The sequence below is a fragment of the Daktulosphaira vitifoliae genome, unplaced genomic scaffold (genome assembly GCF_025091365.1).
Source record: "Daktulosphaira vitifoliae isolate Bord-2020 unplaced genomic scaffold, ASM2509136v1 Scaffold_2, whole genome shotgun sequence".
In the NCBI taxonomy this organism is placed as follows: Eukaryota; Metazoa; Arthropoda; class Insecta; order Hemiptera; family Phylloxeridae; genus Daktulosphaira; species Daktulosphaira vitifoliae.
Genome location: NW_026099573.1, coordinates 5,153,591 through 5,167,042, shown reverse-complemented (window position 1 = coordinate 5,167,042; position 13,452 = coordinate 5,153,591).

Genomic DNA, 13,452 nt, shown 5'->3' with positions numbered 1-13,452 from the left:
TACGCACAATTCCAGACAATGTATTACGGTCGTAAAGACCCCTATCCTTTATTGGACTATATAAATTACAAAAAACGTGGAAGTAATAAACACGCTGAAAATTTTTTTTTTTTTTAAGTTTAAGTTTTAAGATAAAAAGAATCAAATATTTTTAAACACACTTTCATGTGTTTTCATGTTTTCAATGTTTTAATACAATATATACATTGATGAATCGATCAAGTCGTTGATTTTATTGAATTTACACCTTGGTGTAGCCATTGTGATTAAAGTCTTAAGGTCCAATAAGCTTTACTGTCGCTGTGGTTCGCATTCGTCGTCTTTTCAATTGTTTCGATTGAATCCAAAAGTTCCAAATATATTCGCTTCACAACTGAGCATGCACATTCATGATTGTCCGAATTTTTTCCCACATCCGATAATTCACAACCTTTGTAATGTAAAAAGTCTCCACCTACACCGTTGACTTTATCGCCTAGACGTTCTGCAAAATATTGTAAATCTCGATAATTTTTCAATAGTTTACTAACTAGTTTGAAAACTCTATCCGTCGGATCGTTTTCAACAAGAAAATTCAATTTATCCGATATATCTTTGAAATAATCCATCTTGCGCACACAATAGATTAACAAATACTGAGAACCTATTAGAAGTCAGCATACAATGTTATGCTGCTGCCCCCTCCCTCCTCCTTTCCGAATATCTTTTAGATAATTATTTCGTGATAACGGATAAGGTGTATACGACTAAGATATTAAAATATTACTAGATAAATGATTGTAATGAACACTGGCCACTACGTCATTCATACCCATGCATATAATAATATTAAGCAAAGACAAAAAATTCAGTTTTCAATCGTATATTTGATACGTCTGCATGTCTAATTTATATACGTTTTAATTATTATAGTTAAATATAGTTATTTAAAATAGCGTGAAAATTAAAGTGAAATGTTTACACATATATGTCATTAGGATTTAAAACAGATGCCTTTGTAAAAATTATGACCGTCTGCCGTCTCTAATGCGTTGACGGATGAAGAATGCAATCCTTCCAGTCGAAGCTATTATTTTATTAAAAATAATTTATTACAGTTGTTAAATACGGTAATAATTTATAACAATGGGAGGGATACCAGTAATAATTCAGACAAAATATATATGTACGACATTAATCGATAAGTATAATACAGATTATAATAATATTATAAACATTATAATATATATGTTCCAGTGATTACGTCGTCGTCGTCGGCGGCGGCGGCGGTAGTGTTTATTTAAGAATGTGTTTTGCTATAAGAAAACTTGAAAAGTCGTCATTAGTATATATTGTCTACAAAAAAAAAATATTGATTTATTATTCACTATACGAATAACGGTCAAGCTTATTAACTCGTATAATAACAATTAATCTAATTGATGGCAACATCGACGTCGCCGCCGCGTTGGTNGGCGACATCGCCGACGCCGTCGCCGCCGCGTTGGGCCATCTGCTGTATTAATCTCAAGTGCTATAGTGTAATCATCAATACAGCCATCTGGCACACAATGTTTCGAACTAATTTTTTTTTAACAATNCATCTGGCACACAATGTTTCGAACTAATTTTTTTTCACAAATTAGGTAAAATTAACATTTTACGTATGGACTTTATCTAAATGTGTTCATGTCGCATATCAATATAGCGGATTCGACGTTTAAAATTCGTACTTTTCACCTTAACCGTATAGCTTACCTGGAAAATGCATTTGTTTTTTTTTTTTTCGTTAAAAACCGATATTATGTATTTATGACCGAGCATAATTTAGACGCGTGACAGGTTGTGTTAGTTTACGTCGTGTTTCATTCCCCCCTCCCACCTATAGGTTTGTTTACCTTAAGTTTCATTACCCCTCTCTCATAAGACTTGGAGGAGGAGGAGAGGTTCCTCACCTGATTTAGGTTAGTTTACCTTGGGTTACATCATCGTGGACTGATCAAGGACCATGAGCTGGGCCTGCTCATCGACGACAGGTTGATGTTCGGGCCGCACATCGAACGTGCGGCCCAGCGGGCTCAGAAGGTCATGGACCGCCTGGCGGGACTGATGCCGAATATCGGGGGACCGAGGGAACATCGACGCCGACTGTTAGTTAGTGTCGTCCACTCGGTCCTCCTTTACGGGTCCCCGGTCTGGGCGAGTATCCTGGAGTACTCGCCCAAGAACGTAGAAGCGTTGAACCGGATCCAGAGAAGGGCCGCTCTCCGGACGGTGTGCGCATACCGCACCGTATCCGGAGTGGCGGCCAGGATCCTGGCTTCTCTGCCGCCCGCGGACTTGTTGGCCGTCGAACGCGCCAACGGATACGAGCTCCGGAAGAGTACCGGTCAGCCGCTTCGTGCGGAGGACCGGCTACAACTCCGGAGCGTAACCGTGTCCAGTTGGCGCCAACGACTGGCCGACGAGGAATCCGCGGGAGCGTGGACTAGGTCCCTCATCGGACCCAGCCGGCTCGACAGGTGGATTGGCCGGACTCATGGGGAGATGACATACCGTCTGACCCAAGTGATGTCCGGTCACGGCTGCTTCAACGAATACCTTCACGGTATTCGGAAGGCAGCCGAACCTACGTGCGATCATTGTCGGGATCGCCCGGGAGAAGCGGACAATGCTCTGCATACACTCTTCCGGTGCGAAGCGTGGGCCAACAAGCGGGAGGAGTTGGAATCCCGCTTGGGGTCCGCGTTCGGTGTGGGGTCCATATGCTTAGAAGCCGGGAGGGGTGGTCTCTGGTTCAGGCGTTCGCCGAATCGGTGATGAGCCATAAAGAGGAGGCCGAACGTCTGAGGCAGAGACTGCCCAGGGTGGTAGTACCTGCGGCGTCAGCTAGACTAGCGCCGTAGGTGCTTATTGTATGTGTTTTTATGTTTTTATGTTCTGTATGTTCTGTGATTTATTTTGCCCAACCCTCGCAAAGTCCTGCCACCACCTCCACGTGGTGCAACCCGGGCAACGGATCCCGACTTTTGGGATCCGGCTAACGGGGGAGGCCACACCACGTTGTGAATCAGCTCTTGATTAATTTCGGGCTGATTCACAACGTGGTGATGTGAATTTTAGACGGCGTGGGCCGCCCTGAAGCAATACCTCGCGGTAGTTCCAGGGCGGTCCACAACATGCCGGTTTGGGAAAAAAAAAAAAAAAAAAGGGTTACATCATCGTTCCCCCTCCCGTTGCATTATGTTAGTTTACGTTGGATTTACTCCCCCCGTCACCCAAATCACAACATGGAACGGTGGGTGGGTGAAGCGGGGGGACCAGAACTCTCTATTTTACCCTACTCAATTTCATAGTAGATATACTTTCACAATAGATATAGACAATCAATAGATATACTTTCTGTATTGCCAGTTTAAATTATATTTATTCTGTAAGTAATTCAGTGGGTTATGATAAAAAAATCATTCTGTATACGACTACAGTATAAAATCGTTTGTAGCTGAAGAAGTACTCGAATTATTGTTGACCCAATCATATTTTTGTAAAAAAAAAAGTCCAAAAATGACACTTTTAAATTTTTGATTAAATTTTAATTAAAATTTTTTATTTTATTAGACAAATAAAAAATAATTAAGTAAAATTAAAACTATATTAAAAATAATATTAATTTAAAAAACTAAAAAATATTAAACTCAAAGCCACAAAAAATTAATAAAAAGTCGCGGATACGTATTTCGGAAACAATGTTACCATTATCAACGCTAAACACATACAGACACCCCGACTAGAAAAAACTCCCTTATATACCCCTAGTGACGTCTCACTAAGTAATATTATCACATTTCTATTGCTTCTCTGATATTAAGTTCTTTGTAATTATTTACGTTTTTAATTAATTTTATGGTTTTAATGGAGTGATTATGTGTCAATAAATGTTCAGCCACTGGAGATTTCTCAATTTCTTGATTTTTAATATTTCTTAAGTGCTCTTTAAACCTGACCCCTATATTTCTTTTTGTTTGTCCTACGTAACATTTATTACAACTTTCACATTGTATTTTATAAATGCCTGATTTCCCCCCTTCATCTACCTTATCTTTAGGGTTACCTAATAAATCTCTTAAATTATTACTCTTAGATGTTACCAAAGTAATACCAAAATTCTTAAATATTTTAGTTAATCCATTTGAGATGCCCGGATAAAATAAAATTGGTGATCTAATTACTTTTTGTTCCCCCTCGCTGGAGAGTGTACTAGCTGCCCTCCTTTCTTTTTTCCACTTTTGTGTTCGGACTAATTTTGAAATTATGTTTTCGTTATACCCATTAAATTAAGCTATTTCTTTTATAACCACCAATTCTTTATCATAATCTATTTTATTCATCGGAATATTAATTAATCTGTAAACCGTACTATTAAAAGCTGACAATTTGTGTTGCCAGGTGTGGTTCGATGTGTTCGGAATGTATCTAAACGTGTGTGTGTGTTTTTCCGATAAATTTCAAAATTTAGTTCTGTTCTGTTCTCTAATAAATCCAAAAAAGGCAATTTTCTCTCTACTTCTTGTTCATATGTAAATTTAATCGATGGGTAAAAAGAATTTAAATGTTGTATGAAAACCCCCATATTAAAATCTTTATTCATAACTGCAAAAATGTCATGTACATATCTAACCCAAATTTTTGGAAAATCACTATAAGTGTATTTTAAATTTGTTTCAAACCTACTCATGAAAAGTTCTGCGAAATATGGTGATTGTGGATTTCCCATTGCTGTGCCCTCAGTTTGCTCATAAAATTTATTAAACTTTCACATTGTATTTTATAAATGCCTGATTTCCCCCCTTCATCTGTAGTTGTAATAAATATTACGTATGGCAAACAAAAAGAAATATAGGGGTCAGGTTTAAAGAGCACTTAAGAAATATTAAAAATAATAATAAATGAACCATTAAAAATAATACTTTGTAAGCTAAACTTACAAGGAGGGTCCACCCTGGGCCAAGGCAGAGGCGGAGCACCAGGGATTTTGTACCTTATCCTATGGGGAAAGGTTATGAATAATAATAATAATTTAAGATAATATGGATGACACTTTTATTAATTTTACAAGCTCATTTTTTTTTTCAAACAAATAAGATTTCATATACAATAAAATTTATTTTCAAGCAATATAAATATATATATATATATCGAGTTAACAGAAGTATGTTGTAGTAACAGGATCCAATCAGTTAAATAAAATAAATGAGATTTGTATATAATATTAAATAATTAATTTAATAATGAACCAACAAGAAAGAAAAAAAACAACAGAATAAAAGTATCATGTGTCAATCCTTTCTATTCCTTAATTTTTTTCTTTCGCCATTCGTGAGCTGACAAATCCAACGCATGGATCAGGGTAAAGTGGACATGTCACCAACGTCAATGGGTATCCTCTACATAAATGTAGGAGACCCATTGAGTTGTTCACCATGTCCACCCCGACCACATCCGAGGATCTGTCAGCTCACGAATGGTGAAAGAAAAAATCTAAGGAATAGAAAGGATTGACCATACAAACTAATTTCAATTCATGGTGACAATTCATATAGTCATTAACTAAATAAAAAATAAGACTAAATAGTTAGCTGATTCATAAAAACAATAAACTAATTTATATACATGCACACCGTGCAAGACAAAATACATAAAAAAAAACACAATATACCACATTAAAAAACAAACGCATTTCCTAACTTGAATATTGCTTTACGAATCATGTTAACAATTCCGCTTAAATCAGCCGGAGCAGAGAGAACATTCTCGAAACAAAAAATTATTAAAACTAATTTAAGAAGTAGCATGTCACAACAGAGACTTACAGGACTTGCTACAATTTTCTTAGAAAAAGAACTTGCAGAACAATTGAGTTATGAAAATATCATAAGTGATTTTGCATCAAAAAAAGCCAGAAAAATGATTACTTGTTAATATTTTATATTTTTGATTTTATTTACGTATAATAAGTAATATACAGTAATTGTTTATTTTAAAACCGATTTTGAGTTTATTCTCTACTAAACTATAACACTATTGCACAATATTTTATTAAAACCCCCTTTTTTTTTACTCATCAATTGACAAAAAAAAAAACAACAGTCTTTAAAAAATTTCAACCCAGAAATAGAGATAACTACTGGGGCCCCCTCACAGTTAACTTGCCCCGGGCCCCGCAAAAATTTGAGCCGGCACTGCTCACCACAATCTAAAAATTTAGAGTACTTAAGAAGAGTTTTGATTTTCATTTCATCAAATGAAATTGCACAAAATTTATCTTGTAGGGACATAAGCCCAACTTTAATTTTTATGGGGTCAAGGTAAGCTGAATTAAAACCGGGTCGAAACTTAAAGTTACCAATCCATCTTTTCATAGATGTTATCCCAAGATAAAACTATATCTTGGCGGTCTCTTAAATTATATTAGTTGTAGGAGATTTATAAAATTGAAAGGTTAAAAATTTTATAAAAAAATCGAAGGAATTGAGGAATCCGTTTTGGCCACAACGGATAAAATCCGCAATCTTTCATGGCACATAGAAAAATACTAAAGTGGGACGCCAACCCACCGGGCGAGACAATGTATTGTCAGACCACAGCAGATTTTTTTTTTTTATTATTATGTATTTTACATTTAAAAGTAATTTAAGATAATAATAGATAATAGTGTAATATTCTCCTTTGGAATATTAATAAAATCAATACCTCTTTTCTTTCTCAGACTACAGAAAAGGATACACTAATACTATTATGTATATAATTTTGACTTTTGGTTACTATAAAGTAGACGTGAGTCCTTGTCTTTCATGACGTCTTCGGAGCACCACTAAAGTACTAAAAAAGGAAATTTAAACACAATAGCTCTTTTGCGTTTATTGAAATATAGAATGATGACTGAATGTGCCTATAAAAAGTATGACACATTCAAGACGCCCAATCCCTGTTTATGACTTTTATGGTATATTATATAAAGGCTGAAGACACTGTTTTTCCAGGTAAGTACCCGAAAAGGTGCAGTATTTTTATCAATTAAATTATGAAAAATTAATATTTCTTCATATAAATCATAACCATTTAAATCTTTTTTGTCATTTTCTGACAAACGTATTTCCAAATATTTGCAGCAATTTAAAATTTTTAAATCAGCGATATCACAAAGTTTTCCAATATCATACAAAAATCTAAAAACTTCATTAAAGTTATTTATTTGATCAAATCGCTTTTTTATTGCGTTTATTGCGCCATCTACTATAACCAGGAAGTAATTTCATTTGAATTCGTCTTCTGGGTTTTGAATGACGTCATCGGCTCCTTCATATTCAAACATTTTTTTTTCGCTTTGATCGCCTAATTGCTTTGACGCTTGAGTGGCGACTTTCACCCCTAGTTTCTGACCACTTTTTCACAGTCCATTGATGACAATATTTTTTAAAAATATTCTATAGAGCTGTCGATGCAGAAAATATTGTAAATATTGTTCAAAAGTTATGTGTGTATCCGGTCAAGTTCCACATAGCTCAAAATGGCATTACCCCTCTCAATGTAATGACAACAATCGTGGCCGGCACTACCGGCACCTTGCTGGCATTACGTCTGTGTACGCGGTTGAAGTTATACCGTATCTTTTGGGTCTGATGACTCGTGGCCAGTGAGCTGGCGTGTTTTAATTTTATTCTATTGTTGGTTGGTTTGTATTGGCCTATTTAGGCGACAACCAACAGTTTATATCATCCGTTAAGTGTTATTACGCGAGTGCACAACTGAAATAAAGCAGCGGATGTTGACATTCCATACGTAAAAGGAATAATTAATTGGGAAGCGTTTAGCAGTCCATTCAACATTAAATTGCACTATGGATGGCTGATGGCTGGGTGATGTTTTGTTTGTTTTTACGATTATTGCTCTAATGTTAATGTATTGATATAGTAGAATCTCTTATTCTTATCAGATGTTCACGAATGAAAGGGTCAAATTTGGCAAACATTTCCATCAGACCTAAGAATTTCATGACTTGGAAAAAGTTTACAACAAAAACAATAAACGCGATCACACGAAATACTGTATACTAGCCACTGCCGATCAATAAATTCACTATTAGATAATTTTCTTGAATAGAAACTATTTGAAAATTGTGTTTTAGCTTTAACGATTTTGCTTAGAGGATATTTCATAACAATTTTTCTCTTTGGTCCAAGTTTGACTATTTCAGCTCTTAGGTCGGAATTTATACTATCTGGCCAATTATAAGGGTCTGTTAGGTCATTTTTTTTAATAGGACTTAAAATAGTTGTTGAATCAAGATTATGCGATATTGGCTTATTTCATTAGAATGGGGAAAAACGATATCAACGTTTTCATTTAAAATTTCTTCTTCATTATTAAAAATAGCAGTACTACATGACGACTGTAAAGATTGAAGAAATTGCGACATCAAACCTTGTTGTTTTTTTATATATTCTTTTTTTTTTTTGTTTTTTGGTGTCCTTATGATACGAAAGAAATTTATCGCAATTGTGACTGTCCATAGTAGATTGGATAAATAACTAAAATAACGAAATTATTTTACTAATTGCTAAATATCGATGATTTATTAATTTTTGATGTGAACATTTATTCCTATATATTATTATATAAGTAGTTACTAAAAACATAAACTTAGTAAGAATAGCGTACGGCGACTTTTATATTCAATTTTTTAAATTATTAATATCATAGTTAAATGTTTTATAAATTTCGAGCTACAAAAATATTGGTAATACTATAATAATTTCCTCTAAAATTGGCTATGATTTATTTAAAATTTATCAAATAATAAAATTACTTACTTAAAATACAAGGCACAATATCGATGAATATATTTTTTTCTTGATACTGGTCTGCACTACGCTGTTATCAAAATGAATATTATGTTTTACAAATTTAACAGATATTATCGACCTTCACTTAAAATTCGACGAGAAACCGTAATCGTATCACTGTTTATCGGATATTTACGTTTTTCGATTTATTTATATCTTTTGTAGAAAGTAGGAACCTACAAGTAGTATATTTAATATTTATATAAGTGTCTAAATCCAAATGCGATAACGACAATAAAATCGTCAAGCATTTTAGTTAGAAGTTATAACCACGTATCCAACGAAATAATTCAGTAACAGTAGAAATCAATGTAAATTCATCGTCATACTTTGTTCAATCATTGTAAAACCATGTGATCTCTTGGAGTGAAGGCGCAAAGTTTTGCGGGCCCAGGGCAATTTAGTCGTGGGGGCCCCAGTAGTAGTAAATTTTTTTTAAAGACCTTCTTTTTTTTTGCTCAACCTACAAAAAAGTAGATAGGCTAAAGACAAATTAAACTAAGCCAACCGGGGGGAGGTGCCACGCTTGCTCCGGCACTGGTGGTGTGAGTTATAAATATTTAGAATATAAAAGTCGTTCTAATTTGCCAGAGGCCTATATGGCAGGTGGAAATTATCTTTGGCATATTTCTTATCTGGTACTTCAATGATTCAAACAAATTTAAGTAGTTTAATTTTAGACGTAATTTTAAAAGCGTCGCAAATTGGTTTAATTGTAACTTCAATAATTTGTGATCAAGGTACTAATAATACGACTTCGTTAAAAAATTTAGAGATGTTTGTAAAAAATCCATTTTTGGAATTGGAAAAAAATAAAATATTTTCAATTTATGATATAACGCATTTGTTTAAGAGTTTAACAAATAATTTTTTAAAATACAATTTAATTTATAGAGGCATTGAAGTATCATTTATTGACGTTAAAGCGGCCTATAATATAGATAAAAACATTGGAACCAGTAGTGCTTTTTTAAAAATTAATGATAGCCACATTTAACATGGCCCTTTTCAAAAAATGAGTTGTAAATTAGCACTTCAAATTTTTAGCAATACTATGTCCACAGTTATAAAAACATGTGTAAGTACCGGACAAATTAAATCGTCAACAGCTGCTCCTACTGCAGGCTTTCTTAAAAACACAATAATTAGTGTAATGTGGCGTCGAGCCGTTTATTGGTAATTGTTCAATAAAAATAAACGTAAGAAACAAAGGTGACAATGTGACAATTATATAATAACCTTTTCACTATACGAAGTTGACGACTTGAAGCGAAAAATCGAAAATAGGCTGGTGTTCAAAATAACCGGACGATGATTCCGCTGTCACGAAGATGACTGATAAACATATAATTGCGACGGGTATTCGACGCTAGGCATTTATTGGACATTACACCACGACGATAACGCATATGTGTAACGGTGTGGTTTACATTGGAGCGGTGGCTGAGAAGAAACTGACACGACCGAGGGGTGACAACGGCGTGGCTAATAAATAAATAAAAGAAGAGAAGCTGGCTGATTTAGTAAAGACTGAACCTAAAGTAAATATAAAACAAAAAATTGAAGAGTTTAGAGGAAATTACATGATTGACAAAATTAACAGAGAAAGATTGCAATTTTGACTTAGGATAATAAAGAAATTGATTGTTAAAATGAAAAGGCAGGCAATAAATTATTGTTTGAAATCATACATAGACAAGTGATTATAAAATTTATTTTTATTTTTAGCATTAGATATTTCTAAACTAAATTTTTCTTCTAATTAATTTTTCACATATTCCTTAATAAGAAATCTGAAAGTACAGACCTAATTTGATAAAGTGTCGTCATCTAAGTAATTCAGTCAGATTTTTAACCCATTTATTAGTTATTAATGAAAATGTTCCATACATAATACTAACTAATGTTATTGTATTTAAAATAGTATTCAAACATTAGCTTTAAAAAAACTTATTCTGTCTTTAACTCGTTTAAAATGATCGTCTATTACTTTTTTAGTTACAAATGAGCTGTTTGATATTAGGTTTCATTCAACCTTTTTTAGAATACCAAAAAAACTTATTTCTGAAAAGGTTCAAATAAAGTGTGATAAAAATAAGGTATAAATTGATTATGCTTCATTAATAATTTACATTTTTGGAAATTTTTTTCCCTCTGCCTTAGAGTTGATCGTTTAATTGAAATGTTAATAACATTATTTATTAGTTTTTTTATAAAAATTTGACCATATGAATCATTCCAATATTGTTTTCCTCCGGCTAAAATCGATTTGATTTCGTTAATATTTAGAAAGATTGTCGGAAAAATAATATTTTGCTCATGAATTAAATTATTTGCATAGATTTTAAATGCTTCATTATAATTGATTTTAAATTTAAAGAAAACTCTTGACATCAGGTTTAGCGTTGCAATATTTTTTATTGATTGATACTTTAATGGAAAAATATCAAACCATTCATATCTTAAATGCTGTAAATAATCTATTTTTTTTTCAATATTTCCTTCGAGAAAAATAATTATTGTTTTGCTACTATTTTCTCTAATTACAATGTTCCTTTTGGACAAAATTTTCTGCTTATACAAATTAACCTCATGAGACGTAGATAATTTATATCCGGTCATATTTCTTTTAACTATAAAATATTCGATATTAGAATCTAAATCCAATGATTTTTTACGTTTACGTTCACAAATGTATCCATCAGATTTGCGATATACTTTGATAGTTTGGTATGGATCGCTAGAATAAAATAGTAGACTATTTAAATTAGAATTCCAATTTAATAGTTTTGAGATAAGAGGTGTTTTAAATATTTTTAATGAGTCTTTAGAAATCTCAATAAGTACATTGCTTATTTTAAGTGTCAGCATTTCTATCGTGCTTGTAACGATTATATCACCAACCGTTAAACAAACGCTATCAGTTTTTAAATTATAAACTATTACCTGATTACCGTGCACATACTTGTGTTTTATTAACTGTATCATTATCCAATCATCATGTTGGATTTCTTTCCAATACGTGTATATTATTGTACCATCTGTAAATTTTGTAGTACGTTTAAGACCGTCTTCTGAATATTGTAATTTTGAGTAAATCTCATTATCTTCATCAGTTTCGATTGATGAATTATTCGTCACTATTTTACCACATGGCCAGAACGTTGTTATTATTCCACAAGTATGTTCTAAAGAAATTGCTTTAGTGTTATTGTTATAAAACAACCGATTATGAGATTTAAAGTTTAATCCAAATGTATTAATTATTAGATAGTTAACCTGTATGTAAAGTAATGAAAAATTGTCTAGAGGTAAATCAATTTCTAAACTTGTTTCATCAAAATTAGAACAAGATAATGTCAATCTAATATTATAAATTTTACTTATATACATTCGAGAACCATTTACAGTTTGAATATTAAATATGTTGCTTTTATTATGCGCAACGTGCCTGATTATAGTAAAACTTTCACATTTATAAATTAAAGTTACTATATTTTCATTAAATTTCAATTGTTTTTTCAAAACTGTTAAAGTGTCACCATCTTGAAAATACACCTCATCTTTTTTTTCTTTAAAAGTTACACATACATCGTAGGATGCATCAAAATGATTTTTCGGTACATGTTTTCCATGAATATAGTCTATATAATCTTTTAAATGTATTGGATACATTGGTAATAAACATTCTATTGATTTATTGCACATTGGTGCATTTTTTTGAAAGTTATAAAAAGCTATTATTATTACATCTTCTGATTGTAAATATGCATAGCTCATTTTGTTATACCTCTCTGATGCTTTTTCTAATATCTGTGGCAGGGTTATACGCTCGAATCGTTCAAAAAATTCAGGCTGGAACATTAAAATTTCTTTCATCGTGTTCTCAGATAATAGTATGTCAAACATTGATTCTCCTCTGTATTTATCTAAATTAGATATTAGTCTGTTCAACGCTATAATACATAATAATAAATTTATGGAACATTTTTTAGATGGATTAGATGGTATATTTTCGTTATCCCACAAAATATTATACCATTTATTACGTAGCAAATCTGTTGCTATATATATCAATTCTCTATAGGCATTTAATTTGTAATGTCTTAATCTAGACCCATAATGATTTCCGTATGGCACACAAATAGGATAACATAATTGAATCTCAGATAAAGTTCTATCCGTCAATTTTTTTATACTTTTTTCATCACAAAGTTCTAATGTTTTCAAAATAGCAGCTAACACAATTGGAACATCAAAAATATCACCTGGATATTTCTGTATTTGTTGAAAATTATGTAAATAAAGATTGAACATGTAATGTTCATCCGACATCAATACAGAAGGTACATGAATTATTTTTATATTTTCTAAATATTCTCGAAACTTGATCTTAGTATTATATAAACTTCCTAATAAATATTGAAATTCTTGTTGTGCAAACTTCTTTGAATTAATAATTATTTTTTCAGGATCTAGAAGTTGATTAGCAATATATCTAGATTTGAAATCAATGATCGCAATTTTTTTAAGTTTATCATCTACTTCTGGTCTAATCAATGCTAATGCT